The sequence below is a fragment of the Rhinopithecus roxellana genome, chromosome 13 (assembly GCF_007565055.1).
Source record: "Rhinopithecus roxellana isolate Shanxi Qingling chromosome 13, ASM756505v1, whole genome shotgun sequence".
NCBI lineage: Eukaryota > Metazoa > Chordata > Mammalia > Primates > Cercopithecidae > Rhinopithecus > Rhinopithecus roxellana.
The window spans coordinates 124,358,609-124,376,304 of NC_044561.1; the positions used below are offsets into that span (position 1 = coordinate 124,358,609).

The window sequence follows — 17,696 nt, forward strand, 5'->3', positions numbered from 1 at the left end:
CCTTTGCCAGGCCGGCCCTGGGAGAGGCGGACCCCGGGACCGCCCCTGCCCCGGCTACCTCCGAGCGCGGTGCCCCGGCCGAGCGGCGCCGCAGGCTGCGGCTGTGCGGGGAGTCCTGAGGCAGCGCTGCGCTGCCGCAGCTCGGAGCGAAAACACCACGCCTCTGTCTGCGCTTTCTATTTTAAAAGCACCAAGTGAAAAGCAGATCTAAAACGAGACCTTCTACCTTCCGGCTGGAGGCATCTGTCGACGGTGCTGTGAAAAAGTTATTTACCCGAGTTCACTAGGAGTTATTTACGGCCAGAAATTCAACCCATTCTCTTTTTTACCCGAGTTCACTAGGAGTTATTTACGGCCAGAAATTCAACCCATTCTCTTTTTAAACCACAAAAGCAGTGCAGGAGTATTTAAAATAAAGGCTGTGCACCCCTTTCTCTTTTCTCTCCCATCCCAATTCTAGTTTTCTTAGAAAACCAGCATTAACAGTTTGGTATAAATTATTCCGGACATTTAAAATGCATTTACAAATGTAGATATCGGTATATCTGTATCTGTCTAGGCAGAGCATTGGCTCGCGCCAGTGGTACCAGCATTCTAGGAGGCTGAGGAAGGAGGATTGCTTGGGATGGGGATGGGGGACGGGGAAGACGGAGGCTGCAGTGAGGCTTGATCATGCCACTGCACTCCAGCCTGGGCGACAGAGTGAGACATGTAAAAAAAAAAAAAAAAAAAAAAAAATCTATTTCGCCAGGCGTGGTGGCTCACGCCTGTAATCCCAGCACTATTGGGAGGCCGAGGCGGGTGGATCACCTGAGGTCTGGAGTTCGAGACCCGTCTGACCAACATGGCGAAATCCCGTCTCTCCTAAAAATACAAAAATTAGCCGGGCGTGTAATCCCAGCTACTTGGGAGGCTGAGGCAGGAGAATCGCTTGAACCTGGGAGGTGGAGGTTGCAGTGAGCTGAGATCAGCCATTGCACTCCAGCCTGGGCAACAAGAGCAAAACTCCCTCTCAAAAAAAAATAAAAATAAAAATATCTTTCCATATGTATATAATATATATATTTTTTCTATATATATTCTTTCTGTATATATGTATATATTAAAGATATTTTTAACTCCTAGTGAACTCGGAATTATATATATATATATATATATATGTTTTTTCTTTTCTCTTTTTATTTTTCTCCATATATAGGCTGGCGTGCAGTGACACGATCTCGGCTCACTGCAATCTCCGCCTCCCAAGTTCAAGTGATTCTCCTGCCTCAGCCTCCAGAGTAGCTGGGACTACAGGCACATGCCACCATACGCATCTACTTTTTGTATTTTTAGTAGAGACAGGGTTTCACCATGTTGGCCAGGATGGTATCTATCTCTTGACCTTGTGATCCGCCTGCCTCAGCCTCCCAAAGTGCTGGAATGACAGGTGTGAGCCACCACGCCCGGCCATCTCCACATATTTTTAAAATATTTTTTGAACAGAAGTTTTTCGTTTTTTAGGTGTTTTTTTTTTTTTTTTTTTTTTTTTTTTTGAGACAGGGTTTCATTTTGTCACTCAGGCTGGAGTGCAGTGACAATCGTAGCTCAACGCAGCCTCAACCTTCTGGGCTCAAGTGATCCTCCCACCTCAGCCTCCCACATAGCCAGGACCACAGGTGTGTACCACCATGTCAGGTTAACTTTTAAAACAAAGTTCTTTTATGGAGACAAGATCTCACTATGTTGCCCAGGTCTTGAACTCCTGGGTCCAAGAGATCCTCTGGCCTCAGCCTCCCAAAGTGCTGGGATTATAAGCGTGTGATACCATGCCTGGCCCATCCATCTATATTTGTTTTAAATGAAACCTCACATGCTGCTGTAATACTGTCCTGCAACTTGCTTTTCTTTACTCAAAATAGCATGGGCAAATGGGTGGGGACTACTAATGGGAAGGTATGGAGCTTCGTTTTGGTGTGGTGAACATGTTCTGGATGTTAGATAGTTGTGATGGTTGCACAAATTTGTGAATATACTGAAAACTGCTGAATTGTACACATTAAAAGGGTGAATTTTGTGGTTTGTGAATTATATCTCAATTTTAAAAATAGCATGGAGGCAGGGCACAGTGGCTTATGCCTGTAATTCCAGCGACTTGGGAAGCTGAAGTGGGAGGATCACTTGAGACCAGGAATTCAAGACCAGTCTGGGCAACACAGGGAAACCCGTCTCTACAAAAATGTTAAAAGATAAAAAAAAAATAAAAATTAAAATTAAAAATAACATGAGCATGTATCCATAAACACTGTCCAACAGAAATATAATTGGAGCTACAAATGTGAGCCACCTATGCAATTTTTTTTTTTGAGACAGAGTTTCGCTCTTGTTGCCCAGGCTGGAATGCAATGGTACGATCTAGGCTCACCGCAACCTCTGCCTCCCGGGTTCAAGTGATTCTCCTGTCTCAGCCTCCTGAGAAGCTGGGATTAGAGGCATGCACTACCATGCCCAGCTAATTTTTGTATTTTTAGTAGAGACAGGGTTTCTCCATGTTGGTCAAGGTGATCTCGAACTCCTGGCCTCAGGTGATTTGCCCGCCTCGGCCTCCCGAAGTGCTGGGATTACAGGTGTGAGCAACTGTGCCTGGCCACCTATGCAAGTTTTAGTGTTCCAGGAGCTACATGAAAAAGAAACAGGTAGCCAGGCACCATGGCTCACGTCTGTAATTCCAGCATTTTCAGAGGCCAGCGCAGGCAGATCACTTGAGGCCAGGAGTTTGAGACCAGCCTGGCCAACACGGTGGAACCCAGTCTCTACTAAAAATACAAAAATTAGCCAGATGTGGTGGCATATACCTGTAATCCCAGCTACTTGGGAGGCTGAGTCACGAGAACTGCTTGAACCTGGGAGGCGGAGGTTGCAGTGAGCCGAGATCATGCCACTGCACTCCAGCCTGGGCGATAGAGTGGGACTGTCTCAAAAAAAAAAAAAAAAAAATGCCAGGCATGGTGGCTCACACCTGTAATCCCAGCACCTTGGGAGGCCAAGACGGGTGGATCACCTGAGGTCGGGAATTTGAGACCAGCCTGACCAACATGGAGAAACCCCGTCTCTACTAAAAATATAAAATTAGCTGGGTATGGTGGCACATGCCCGTAATCCCAGCTACTTGGGAGGCTGAGTCATGAGAATCGCTTGAACCTGGGAGGTGGAGGTTGCAGTGGGCCGAGATTGTGCCATTACACTCAAGCCTGGGCGACAAGAGGGAAACTCCATCTCAAAAAAAACAAAACAAAACAACAACAAAAGCCAAAAGAGTAACAAGAAAAGAAACAGGTGAAAGTAATTTTAATATATTTAAAATAACAGTATATCTGGGCCAGGTGCAGTGGCTCACACTTGTAGTCCCAGCACTTTGGGAGGCCAAGACTGGAAGATCCCTTGAGCCCAAGGAGTTTGAGACCAGCCTGGGCAACATAGTGAGGGCCCCATCTCTAGTTAATAAAAAAATAAAAATATATCCAGGCCGGGCGCAGTGGCTCACGCCTGTAATCCCAACACCCCAGCACTTTGGGAGGCCGAGGCAGGCGGATCACGAGGTTAGGAGATTGAGACCATCTTGGCTAACATGGTGAAACCCTGTCTCTACTAAGAATACAAAAAATTAGCCGGGTGTGGTGGCGGGCACCTGTAGTCCCAGCTACTTGGGAGGCTGAGGCAGGAGAATGGCGTGAACCTGGGAAGTGGAGCTTGCAGTGAGCCAAGATCGTGCCACTGCACTCCAGCCTGGGTGACAGAGCAAGACTCCATCTCAAAAAAAAATATATATATATCTCTCTCTCTCTCTCTCTCTCTCTCTCTCTCTCTCCAAAATATTTCAACATGTGATCAACAGTAAAAAGTAAATGAAATTTTACATTCTGTTCCTTGTCCTGAGTTTTCAAAATCAGGGTTTTGATACTGAACTGTCAGTCCATCTCAGCTTGGACTGACCACATTTGAAGTGTTCAGTAGTCCCGTGAGACATGTGGCTGCCATGTTGGAGAGCCTAGGTCTCTGTCACCCTCTGGCTTTCTAGTGTCCCACGATGAAACAGTAATTGCTCCCATTCCTGAGCACATCCTGTGTGGCACCAGTTTGCCAAACTCTGTTCATGGCTTATGTCATTGTGTCATGGCAGTGACCCGGTGACTGGGATGGTGTTATGTTGATTTTATAGCTCAGCAAACAGAGGCTCTCACAGCATAAATGACGTTGTGTGGATGGACCGTAATTTATGAATTATTCATAAATGGTTCAGGGCTGCTGCGTTTTGCCAGGCAGGGTCCTGGGGGAGGCTGCACGCTCCCCAAGCATACTTTGGTCTAGTGTCCCAGGGACTCCGGCATAGACATTTAGGTTGTCTGCGACTTTTCACTGCCTTTAGCATCCTGAGTGCATTTCTTATTTCTTCTCTCCCTTACTCTCAGCAGCTTCATGTCATTTTGCCCAGTGGCTAAGCCCCAGCTTCATTTTGTCTCTATTAGGAATAATCTTTAAGAGAAACTGCATGTATTAATTTCATTTTCTCACTCAGGGCTCTCTTTAACTCAGTCACGGGTTTGATTATGCTCATGTGTAAGGGATGTGTAGTAAAGAGCCTCAACTCCCTGTAGCTCCATGCAGCAATAACCCACTTAAAACGCTTGTTGAAGTTTATTTACCAAAAGAAACAGCAACTGCGCCAGAGCACAGTCACGTGCAACCTCCATTTTTAAAGCTTAATTCATTAGCAGATCCTCAGGCTGGAACAGTTTCCAGGTGGGCAGATGAGCAGGAAAAGGGAAACCTGGTTTGCGAACAGGCCTGGACAGCAGCCTCCTCCCACCAGCCTGTCTCCCAGGGGCACTTTTGCCTCGTCCATGGAGCAGTAGAAATCTCAGTCCAGCCAACCCCAGCCTTAGGGGGCCTGGGCCTCCCAGTGAAGTGGGGCCTGCTTCATTCAGCACCTTCAGCCTCAGTATGTGCCAAGTCTTTCCTGGAGCTGGGGACGCCACAGGCAGTTAGACACACAAAGCCCTTCCCCCGTGGCACTGCCAGACAGAACACATAACAAGGCCAGATGCAGTGGCTCACGCCTGTAATCCTAGCACTTTGGGAGGCTGAGGTGGGCAGATCCTTTGTGCCAGGAGTTCGAGACCAGCCTGGGCAATATGGCAGAATCCCATCTCTACAAAAATTAACTGGGCGTGGTGGTATGTGCCCGTGGTCGCAGCTACTAGAGAAGCCGAGGTGGGAAGATCACCTGGGTCCTGGGAGATGGAGGTTGCAGTGAGCTGAGATCGCATCACTGCACTCCAGCCTGGGCAACAGAGGGAGACCCATCTCAAAAAAGAAAACAAAATGAAACTGTAGCAAGACCTCTAAATTGTAATGAATGCTACAAAGCACAGGACATGGGCGGATGTGTGATAGGGCACCTGTGTGTGCAGAGACTCAGGAGGGTGAACAGAAAGTTATTGTCTGGGTGCAGTCATGGAGGTCTTCCCTGAGGCAGCATTGTCTTACGATGAGCCCTGAGCCTGAACAGGAGTTGGCTGGCTAAGGAGAAAAATAGGCAGAAAGAACAGTTCTTGCAAAAAGCCCCGGGATGGGATGCAGGGGGTTTTTGGGGGTGGAGAGAAGAGCAGCTGTGGGAGGCAGAGCAGCAGGAGATAGGGCAAGTGAGGGCACACAAGCTCTGCCTGGACTTCACACTGCTTTCCCCAGATGGAGGAGCTGCTGAGGGGCGGTGCCTTGAGCTGAGTTGGCAGGTGAGTTACTATTTCCCGGGCCTCGGGTTTTCTGTTCAACCAGTTCCCTGCCACCCCGCTTTCTGGTTTGAACTCCCCCCCCCCTTTTTTTTTATTTTGAGACAGAGTCTTGCTCTTGTCACCCAGGCTGGAGTGCAGTGGCGCAATCTCAGCTCACGGCAACCTCCGCCTCCTGGGTTCAAACGATTCTCCTGTGTCAGCCTCCCGAGTAGCTAAGATTACAGGTATGCACCACCACGCCCGGCTAATTTTTGTATTTTTAGTAGAGACAGAGTTACACCATGTTGCCCAGGCTGGTCTGGAACCTCTGACCTCAGGTGATCCACCTGCCTCAGCCTCCCAAAGTGTTAGGATTACAGGCATGAGCCTCCGCACCTGGCGAACTTTTGATTTTTCTATAGTCAGAATGAGAGAAAAGAGAAATATTTCTCCAAACTCTGTACCCGGACAAAAGTAGAAAAATATAAATTAGCCAAAGATGGCCTTCAGTTTCAAAAAAAAAAAATGTAGGAGAGGAGTTTTCTTTGCATAAGCAAAGAATATTACTTCCAACCTGTAAACATGATGCACCCATGGGAAACTTCCTAACATGTCTCATCCTTGTGTGACCTGCTGGTCCCCTTTGGGCATTCAAGTTTGGGATGCTGGATTAGAAGTCTGTGGTGGGGGGCTGGGCATGGTGGCTCACGCCTGTAATTCTAGCACTTTGGGAGGCCAAGATGGGTGGATCACTTGAGGTCAGGAGTTTGAGACCAGGCTGGCCAACATGGTGAAACTCCGTCTCTACTAAAAATACAAAACTAGTTGTGCGTGGTGGCAGGTGCCTGTAATCCCAGCTATTTGGGTGGCTGAGGCAGGAGAATTGCTTGAACCCGAGAAGTAGAGGTTGCAGTGAAACAAGATTGTGCCCCTGCACTCCAGCCTGGGCAACAAGAGTGAGACTCTGTCCAAAAAAAAAAAAAAAAAAAAAAATCTGTTAGGGGGACTCAGGGTATGGTCCACTATCTCAAACATGTAATTCCACTATTTATTCCTTTAATTTTGTTTTGAGATGGGGTCTTGCTATGTTGCCCAGGCTGGTCTTGAATTCCTGGGCTCAAGCAATCTGCCTGCCTCAGCCTCCCAAAGTGCTGGATTACAGGCATGAGCCACCACACCTGGCCAGTTCCTTGAATTGTATGGCAAACCTGCATTGTGCCATTCTGCTGTAGGCACTGGGCGAGACCAGCCAGATAGGCATGGTACCTGGTGTTGCAGGTGGGGAGGAAGATAAGCAGACTAGTGACAAACAGAGTGACTAAATGGTGATAAATGCCATGCAGGAGACACCTGAGGGGTTATAGGGACTGAGGGGAAGGAGGATGGGAAGGACCGGAGGGCAAAGATCTGACAGCAGATGCCCGGCCACAGGGGAAAGGTGAGGGACTGGGAGGTACCTGAGTGGAGGGACTTCAGTGATCACAGGGGCGTTGGGGGAGGTAGGGCCACACCAGGGCCTGGGTCTCCAGGGGAGGAGTCTGAATTCTATTCCAGGGTAATGCATAAAGGACAGGTTCTGATTTGTCAGCTTGTGCTAGGCGTGATAGCTCATGCCTGTAGTCCCAGCACTTTGGGAGGCTGAGGCGGACAATCACTTGAGGCCAGGTGTTTGAAACCAGCCTGGCCAACATGGCAAAACCCAGTCTCTACAAAAAAATACAAAAATTAGCCATGTGTGGGGGTGTGCACCTATAGTCCCAGCTACTCGGGAGGCGGGGGCATGAGAATCGCTCGAACCCAGAATGCGGAGGTTGCAGTGAGCCAAGATCGTGCCACTGCACTCCAGCCTGGGCGACAGAGCAAGACTCTGTCTCAAAAACAAAACAAAACATGTTCCCAAAGATTGGAAACAGCCCAGTGCCCATCAGTGCGGGCCAGTGTCATAGCATTGCTTCTGATGAGTGGAGCAGTAGCGGCTGCGGCAGGAGTCAGCGCTACTTGTGCCCGTGCACAGCAGCGTTCAGCACAGAGTGCTGAGTGAGAGGTGCAAGGGGCGTGTGTGTGTGCTGCCGTCTTCTGTAAATAAAAACAGAAGGCAAAAATATGTATTTTCATGCATCTATAAACAGGAGATTCAATTAAATCAGCTTCTCGGGTGGGGTAGGGTATGGGCGTGGTTGAGAGCAGTAATACAGATTATAGTTCTCAAACTTTACAAACTTTGGCATCCTTTGAGGATGCAAAAATACTAGCTGGGGTCAGATGCAGCATCTCATGCCTCCAATCCCAGCACTTTGGGAGGCTGAAGCGAGAGGATTGCTTAAGCTCAGGAGATCGAGACCAGCCTGGGCAGTATAGCAAGACCACATCTCTACAAAATAAAATAATAAATTAGCCAGGCGTGGTGGCACACGCCTATAGTCCCAGCTTGTGAGCTGTGATCACGCCACTGTACTTCAGCCTTGGGGACAGAGTGAGACTAGACTCCAAAAAAAAAAAAAAAAAGACTAGACTCCAAAAAAAAAATAAATACTGATTGCCTGCCCCATCCTTGAGTGTTCTGATTTAATTGATGTGGGTGCAGCCTGGTCATTGGAATTATAAAATCTCTCCCGGAGGATTTTAAGCCTGGAAGTTTCCTGGTCTGATTGGTCTGTTGGAAAATCACTCTGGGGGCTGGTGGAAAATGGATTATAGGGAGGGGTGGATTATAATAACGGATTATTTAGCAGGCGTGCAGGCATAGGGATCTGAACTTCTTTTTTTTTTTTTTTTGAGACGGAGTTTCGCTCTTGTTGCCCAGGCTGGAGTACAATGGCGCAATCTCAGCTCACTGCAACCTCTGCCTCCCAGGTTCAAGCGATTATCTTGCTTCAGCCTCCCAAATAGCTGGGATTACAGGCACCTGCCACCACGTCCGGCTAATTTTGTATTTTTAGTAGAGATGGGGTTTTACCACGTTGGTCAGGCTGGTCTTGAACTCCTACCCTCAGGTGATCTGCCTACCTTGGCCTCCCAAAGTGCTGGGATTACAGGCATAAGCCACTGCGCCCAGCCAGGGGATCTGGACTTCTGAACACCACCTTCACCCCAGATGATTCTGATGGCCAGCTTGGTTGGGACTGCCCACCTGTCCTGGCCTGGACCCTGCTGGGGTCGCAGGCTCGTGTCCATGGATGTGGAATCCACTGCAGTGTCTGCAAGTGCCCCACCTCCAGCATCAGACCCCCGAGGGCAGGGACCCCAGCTGTCCTGCTTGCTGCTGTGTCCTCGGTGCTTGGTGCCTCTTGGTTAAGGACACATCCCTTACAGGTGTGTGAACCCCCAACACTCTGCCCTGGTCAGACAGGGCAGAGAGGTGGGAGGACGTGGGCTCTGGAGCCCCCTGGGCTGGTGGAGATCTGGGGGCTGTGTCCAGTGCCTCGCTCCCTGCCTTGTCCAGCCTGCCTTCTCACCCCATACTGTGGTCTTCTAGCAGGGTTCTGCCCATTTTAGGTGGTCTGGGAACATTAGCTACGATCATTTGCTAATTGTGCAGACCTTTATTGAGCAGGTACTGGGTGCAGATACTGTGAAAGGTGGCATGAGAGGTGTCTTGGTCCTTGGGGGCTTGCATTTGGGGTGACCCACACTTGCATGAGTAACAGTTGTATACCATGCTTGGAAGTGGGCAATTTCAGCCCTCCAACTGGGCTGAAGAGCAGGGATTTTCACTCACCAGCTCTGCCTTACATAGGCGTGGAAGCCTGGTGTTACACTCGCTGCACCTGCGCATGCTGGGGGCAACCACAACATGGTCTCAACGAGCCACCAGTTCTCTTAAGCTGTTTTAGGATCTGAATTTATTCCTTTGCTGCAGCTGTGGTGGGGAATATGGCTTGTGGGTTTTTTAAAAAATAAATTGGAGCCGGGTGTGGTGGCTCACACCTGTAATCCCAGCACTTTTTGAGGCCGAGGCGGGTGGATCACCTCAGGTCAAGAGTTGAAGACCAGCCTGGCTAACATGGCGAAACCCTGTCTCTACTAAAAATACAAAAATCAGCCAAGCGTGGTGGCACGTGCCTGTAATCCCAGCTACTCAGGACGCTGAGGCAGGAGAATCGTTTGAGCCTGGGAGGCGGAGGTTGCAGTGAGCTGAGATCACACCACTGCACTCCAGCCTGGGCAACAGAGTGAGATTCTGTCTCAAAAATAAATAAATAAATAAGTAAAAAATAAAGTAAATTGGAGTTGTTTTTTTTTTCTATTTTTTAAATCTTTTTAAATAATTTTTTTTTTTAGAGACAGGATCTCACTGTATCAGGAGGCTTAAGCAGTCCTCCCACCTCAGCCTCCCAAAGTGCTGGAATTACAGGTGTCAGCTACCACACTTAGCTGGTTTTGTTTTTTTAAAAGACTTTTGTCTTAAAGATTTAAAAATGTATGTACATGTTACAAATCCGAAAGACCCTGTGGCATGAGAGAGCCCTGCCTGCCTCCTCTGGTCCTCAGCCCCATGCTCCTCCTGCAGAGATGGGTCATTCCTTTGTCCCCCTTCTGGGCAGGTAGGACAGGGAAGTCCCTGCCTCCTGCCACCTCCCCTCTCTGCATTAAGCTTTTTTTTTTTTTGAAATGGAGTCTCACTCTGTCACCCAGGCTGGAGTGCAGTGGCGTGATCTCGGCTTCCAGGTTCAAGTGATTCTTGTGCCTCAGCCTCCCGAGTAGCTGGGATAACAGGCGTGTGCCACCACACCTGGCTAATTTTTGTATTTTCAGTAGAGGCGGGGTTTCACCATGTTGGCCAGGCTGATCTCGAACTCCTGACCTCAAGTGATCTGCCCACCTGGGCCTCCCAAAATGCTGGGATTATAGGTGTGAGCCACTGTGCCACTGCACCCGGCCTCATGCTTTTTTCACTCATTTTTCGACATCTTTTTATATTAATGCACAGGAGTTACCTGATTATTTTCAGCAGTTAGACAGAATTTCATTGTCTGTCTGAATGACACTTTAGGTAACCATTCCTCTGTTGACAGGCGTTGAAGTTATGTGGAATTTTTTGCTGTCACAAAGCGTCCTGCAATAAATATCTCTGCACATACATCATTTTGCATTTATGCAGATATGTAGGATAAACACCTAGGAGGTGTATTACTGTGTCTAAGGGCACATGCATTTTAGACAAGATTGAGTGGTTAGGGCAGTATGGCCATAGACTGCACCTGCATTGTAAGTGTTGGTTACTGTTGTCAAATTAACCTTCCTGGAAGTCAGGGTCTGCGTGATTTTAGAGCAGAGTAGTCAGCCCTTTCTGGACACTCAAACCTCAAACCTCAAGATCAAGGGTCCTTTCGGGACCAGGATGGGAACTCGGTCTTGCTTTGGGGACCTGAGAGGAAAGAGTTCCTGAGTTTCTTCTCTGGGCGGTGGGTCATTGTTTAACCCGCCAGCTCCTTCCTGGTTTGCAGTTCAAACCTAACGCTACTCAGAGAATCACTTCATTTGCTCCCTGGCTTCCAGGATCTTTCAACGTTCATTTCATCCCTTTCATTTTGTGCATAGAGATGAGGATGCTTTTTCTGCCTGGGCTGAGTGGACCTTGCTATGCTAAGATTCTTCTGTGTGTGTGTGTGTGTGTGTGTGTGTAAGCAGCATTATTGAGATGTGATTTGCATACGTACAATTCACCTGTTTAAAGTGTATAATGTAATGGCTTTTAGGATATTCACAGAATTGTACAACCATCAACCACAACCAATTTTAGAACATTTTTATGACCCCAAAAAGAAACACTGCACCGTTATCTGTCATTCCCCAACCCCCCACCACGAATCTCCTCTCCATCTCTGTAGATTTGCCTGTTCTGGTATTTCATGTGTGTGTGTGTTTTAAAAACACAGATTGGCCAGAGGCTTGAAGGCCACATTCAGTCCACAGACAGTTTTATTTGGCCGTCATAGTGTTTTTTAACTTATCAGGCTAGTTTTGAACATTTTCAAACGGAGAGAATTTGCATAAACATCTGGATTGCCATTTGTCTTGAACAAAGCAGGGTTGGCACATCCCTACCTGTTACAAGCTGGGGCCCAGTAGCAGCCACCCCATTTAAATAGGGCCTGTGGTCTTCTGTTTGCTACAGTCTCCACCCCTCCCTGTTGTCTCCCTGACCTGGAGGCTGAACATCAGCTGCTCTTTATAATCCCACCTGCACTGCTATTTTTCTTAGAAGTAAAATCTCTGTCAAAAGTGGGAAACTGGTCATAGCGGTGGCTCATGCCTGTAATCCCAGCACTTTGGGAGGCCAAGGTGGGCAGACCACCTGAGGTCAGTAGTTCAAGACCAGCCTGGCCAACACGGCAAAACCCCATCTCTTCTAAAAATACAAAACTTAGCCAGGCGTGGTGGTGTGCTCTTGTAGTCTCAGCTACTTAGGAGGCTCTGAGGTAGGAAAATCGCTTGAACCCGGGAGGCAGCGGTTGCAGTGAGTTGAGATTGCGCCACTGCACTCCAGCCTGGGTGACAGAGCGAGACTCCGTCTCAAAAAAAAAAGAAAAAGTGGGAAACTGAAAATAAACAGTTTGCAGAAAACAGTCTTCAGCACAGCCCACTTCTCTTCTATTTATTACCTGCATGGCTTCGGTGTCATTTGAGTTTGGAGACCCTAGCAGGGTCCTTTTAAAGGGAGGTGGCGTCTCACCGGGAGTGACCCAGAGAAGTGACTTAGTAGACTTCCTTAGCTTCTGTCATGAGACAGAGTCTGTGGATTGTTTTTCTCACCATTTTCAAATGGGGAGTCAGAAGCACAGGGATGGTCAGAGGTGCAGTTGAGACCACATAGCATAAAATGCAAGGCTGGGACTAAGGCGCCGCCCAGGCTGCTGTTCTCAGGCCACACCTCTTCCAGGCAGTACACATCCTCCCCTTCCCTCCTCTCTCTTTCTCCCTTTCATCTTCCTTTCTTTTCTACAATGAATATTCATGAGCACTGTAGTGATTACCCATCACTGGGTAGCAAACTACCCCAAACCTTAGCAGTTTCAAGCAACTGCCATTTCATGGGGTTCATGCATGGACTGCGTTCAGCTGGAGGATTGGCCACCCTGGCAGTCCAGCATGGCCTTGCCCTTGTGTCTAGCAGTTGGTGCTGGTTATTGGCTGGGGCATCTCAGTTCTCCTCCATGTGGCCTCTCAACCTCTAGGGCCTCGCTCACTGGCTTTTACAGAAGAGTTGCCTGGACTTCTTTTTTTCTTTTTTTTTTTTTTTTTTTTTTTGAGATGGAGTCTCGCTGTGTCACCCGGGCTGGATTGCAGTGGCTGGATCTCAGCTCACTGCAAGCTCTGCCCCCCAGGTTCACGCCATTCTCCTGCCTCAGCCTCCCGAGTAGCTGGGACTACAGGCGCCCGCCACCTCGCCCGGCTCGTTTTTTGTATTTTTTTAGTAGAGACGGGGTTTCACCGTGTTAGCCAGGATGGTTTCGATCTCCTGACCTCGTGATCCACCCGTCTCGGCCTCCCAAAGTGCTGCGATTACAGGCTTGAGCCACCGCACCCGGCCGACTTCTTTTTTTCTTAAATTTTATTATTTTTATTTTTAATTTTTGGGAGTATATAGCAGGTATATATATTCAGGGGGTACATGAGAGGTTTTGATACAGGCATGCAAAGTGAAATAAGCACATCATGGAGAATGGGCTATCCATCCCCTCAAGCATTTATCCTTTGAGTTACAAACAGTCCAATTATACTCTTTTTTTTTTTTTTTGAGACTGAGTCTCACTCTGTTGCCCAGGCTGGAGCGCAGTGGCATGATCTTGGCTCACTGCAACCTCCACCTCTTGGGTTCAAATGATTCTTGTAGGGCCGGGCGCGGTGGCTCAAGCCTGTAATCCCAGCACTTTGGGAGGCCGAGACGGGCGGATCACGAGGTCAGGAGATCGAGACCATCCTGGCTAACACGGTAAAACCCCGTCTCTACTAAAAACTACAAAAAACTAGCCCGGCGAGGTGGCGGCGCCTGTAGTCCCAGCTACCCGGGAGGCTGAGGCAGGAGAATGGCGTGAACCCGGGAGGCAGAGCTTGCAGTCAGCTGAGATCCGGCCACAGCACTCCAGCCTGGGTGACAGAGCGAGACTCCGTCTCAAAAAGAAAAAAAAAATGATTCTTGTGCCTCAGCCTCCCAAACAGCTGGGATTACAGGCGCACACCACCACACGCAGCTAATTTTTGTATTTTTAGTAGAGATGGGGTTTCACCATGTTGGCCAGATTGGTTTTGAACTCCTGACCTCAGGTGATCTGCCTGCCTTGGCCTCAAAAAGTGCTGGGATTACAGGCGTGAGCCACCGCACCCAGCCCAATTATACTCTTTAAGTTATGTTATTTTCTTTTTTTAAGACAGGACCTTACTCTGTCAGCTAGGCGGAGTGCAGTGACAGAATCTTTGCTCACTGCACCCTCCACTTCCTGGCCTCAAGCAATCCTTCCACCCCAGCCTCCCAGGTAGCTGGGACTACAGGCATATGTCACCACACCCAGCTAAATTTTTTTTTTTTTTTTTTTTTTTTTTTGTAGAGATGGGGTTTCACCATGTTGCCCAGGCTGGTCTTGAACTCCTGATCTCAAGTGATCTGCCTGCCTCAGCCTTCTAAAGTGCTGGGATTACAGGCATGGGCCACTATGCCTGGACTTTAAGTTATTTTATTTTTTAATTTCAATAGGTTTTTGGGGAACAGGTGGTGTTTGGTTACATGAATAAGTTCTTTAGTGATTTCTGAGATTTTGGTGCAGCAACCATCACCTAAGTAGAGTACATGGTAACCAAAGTGCAGTCTTTTATCCCTCACCTACCTCCCACCCTTTCTTCTAAGTCCCCAAAGTCCGTTGTATCATTTGTATGCCTTTGCATCCTCACAGCTTAGCTCCCACTTAACAAGTGAGAACATATGATGCTTGCTTTTCCATTTCTGAGTTACTTCACTTGAATAATGGTCTCCATTTCCATCCAGGCTGCTGCAAATGCCATTATTTCATTTCTTTTTATGATTGAGTTGTATTCCATGGTATCTATATGTATATATGCCACATATTCTTTATCCACTTGTTGACTGATAGGCATTTGGGCTGGTTCCATAGTTTTGCAATTGCTAATTGTGGTGCAATAAACATGCATGTGCAAGTATCTTTTTCATATGATAACTTCAAGATACCCAGGAGTGGGATTGCTGGATCAAATGGTAGATCTACTTTTAGTTCTTTAAGGAATCTCACACTGTTTTCCATAGTGATTGTACTAGTTTACATCCCTGCTAACAGCGTAGAAGTGTTTACATTCCCACTAACAGTGTAAAAGTGTTCCTTTTCACCGCATCCATGCCAACATCTATGATTTTTTAATTTTTTGATTACGGCCATTCTTGCAGGAGTAAGGTAGTATCGCATTGTGGTTTTGATTTGCATTTCCTTGATCATTAGTGATGTTGAGCATTTTTTCATGTGTTTGCTGGCCACTTGTATATCTTGTTTTGAGAATTGTCCTCAGCCCACTTTTTGATGGGATTGTTTTTTCTTGCTTAGTGTTCTGGATGTTAATCCCTTGTCAGATGCATAGATTGTGAAGATTTTCTCCCACTCTGTGGTTTGTCTGTTTACTCTGCTGATTATTTCTTTTGCTGTGCAGAAGCTTTTTAGCTTAATTAAGTCCCATCTATTTATCTTTGTTTTTATTGCATTTGCTTTTGGGGTCTTGGTCATGAAGTCTTTGCCTAAGCCAATGTCTAGAAGGGTTTTTCCAATGGTATCTTCTAGAATTTTTATGGTTTCGGGTCTTAGATTTAAGTGTTTGATCCATCTTGAGTTGATTTTTTGTTTAAGGTGATAGATGAGGATCCAGTTTCATTCTCCTACATGCGGCTGGCCGGTTATCCCAGCACCATTTGTTGACTAGGGTGTCCTTTCTCCACTTTATGTTTTTGTTTGCTTTGTCAAAGATCAGTTGGCTGTAAGTATTTGGGTTTATTTCTCTGTTCTGTTCCATTGGCCTATGTGCCTATTTTTTAAACATTTTTTCAAATTTTTTTTATTGTTTGTAACAGAGTTTCACTCTTGTTGCCCAGGCTGGAGTGCAATGGGGCGATCTTGGCTCACTGCAATATCAGCCTCCTGGGTTCAAGCGATTCTCCTGCTTCAGCCTCCCCAGTAGCTGGGAGTACAGGTGTGCACTACCACGGCTGGCTGATTTTTGTATTTTAGTAGAGACGTGGTTTCACTATGTTGGCCAGGCTAGTCTTGAACTCCTGACCTCAAGTGATCCACCTGCCTCAGCCTCCCAAAGTGCTGGGATTACAGGCGTGAGCCACCGTGCCCAGCCTTTATAGTATATTTTGAAATCAGGTAATGTGATGCCTCCAGATTTGTTCTTTTTGTTTAGTTTTGCTTTGGCTGTGCAGGCTCTTTTTTTGGTTCCATATGAATTTTAGGATTGTCTTTTTCTAGTTCGTGAAGAACGATGGTGGTATTTTGATGGGAATTGCATTGAATTTGTAGATATATTTTGGCAGTATGGTCATTTTCACAATATTGATTCTACCCATCCATGAGCATGGGATGTGTTTCCATTTGTTTGTGTTGTCAATGATTTCTTTCATCAGTGTTTTGTAGTTTTCTTTGTAGAAGTCTTTTACCTCCTTGGTTAAATTCCTAAAGATTTAATTTTTGCAGCTGTTGCAAAAGAAGTTGAATTCTTGATTTGATTCTCCGTTTGGTTGCAGTTGGTGTATAGCAGTCTACTGATTTGTGTGCATTGGTTTTTATATCCTGAAACTTGGCTGAATTCATTCACCAGTTGTAGGAGCTTTTTGGAGGAGTCTTTAGGGTTTTCTAGGTATACGATCATGTCATCAGCAAATAGTAACAGTTTGACTTCCTCTTTACCAGTTTGGATGCCCTTTATTTCTTTCTCTTGTCTGATTGCTCTGGCTAGGACCTCTAACTTATTTTAAAATGTACAGTTAAGTTATTATTGAATTTAGTTGCCCTGTGGTACTGCCTGAACTTCCTTATGTGGCTTCTGGCTTACCGGAGGGTGAATCAGAAGCTTTGAGGTCTCTCAAGGCCTAGACCTGGGAGTCACAGAGTCTTGCTCCCATCACGTCCTATTGGTCTAAGCAAGCCATAGGCCAGCCCAGATTCGGGGGTGGGAAGGATTGGATCCCACCTCTTCACTGGAGGAGCTGCAAGGTCCTTTTGCAAAAGCACATGTGGGATGGGAGGGAGTTAGAGGGCCGCCTCTGAAACACAAGTACTTATTATTTGCCAGACTTTGTTCTAGGCTCTGGGAATTGAAAGACAAATAAAATAGACAAAAACCTGTGTCCCCCAGAGGTTTCATTCTGGTGGGGAAGATGACAGGAAACAAGTTGAGAAAAATAGATAGTACATTAGATGGTGATAAATGCTAAAGAGAAAAGTAAATTGGGGCAGGAGGACTGGGAGTAGGGGAGCTACAGGGTCAGGGAAAGCCTCACCTGGAAGAAATATTTGAGCAAAAGCTAGAAGGAAGTGAGAGACAACGTTCACCAGTAAAGGGAACAGCAGGTGCAAAGGCCCTGCGGTGAGGCTGTGGCTAGTGTTGTGGGTGGGGGTAAGCAACAGGCAGTGAGATCAGGGGGAGGCGGAGGCTCCAGATGGGGTAGGGCTGGGGAGGCCCCCATTAGGTGTTTTCTGAGTAGGTGGAAGATGATGGAGGACTCTTAAAAAATTGAAGCCAGGCATGGTGGTGCCCATCTGTAGTCCCAGCTACTCATGAAGCTGAGGCGGGAGGATCCCTGGGGCCCAGGAGTTGGAGGCTGTAGTGAGCTATGGTCCTACCACTGCACTCTAGCCTGGATGACAGAATGAGACCCTGTCTCTAAGAAAAAAAACAATTGGTATATAATTCATGTATAAATTTATGATTTAAAAGTATATAGTT

General features: G+C 47.2%; 1 protein-coding gene across 2 annotated transcripts in view; it reads left to right on the forward strand.

Moving 5' to 3' along the window:
• The window catches only part of BCAS4 (breast carcinoma amplified sequence 4), an 85,488-nt gene that overhangs the window by 547 nt on the left and 67,245 nt on the right, over window positions 1-17,696 (forward strand). The gene's annotated exons all lie outside the window — the stretch shown is intronic.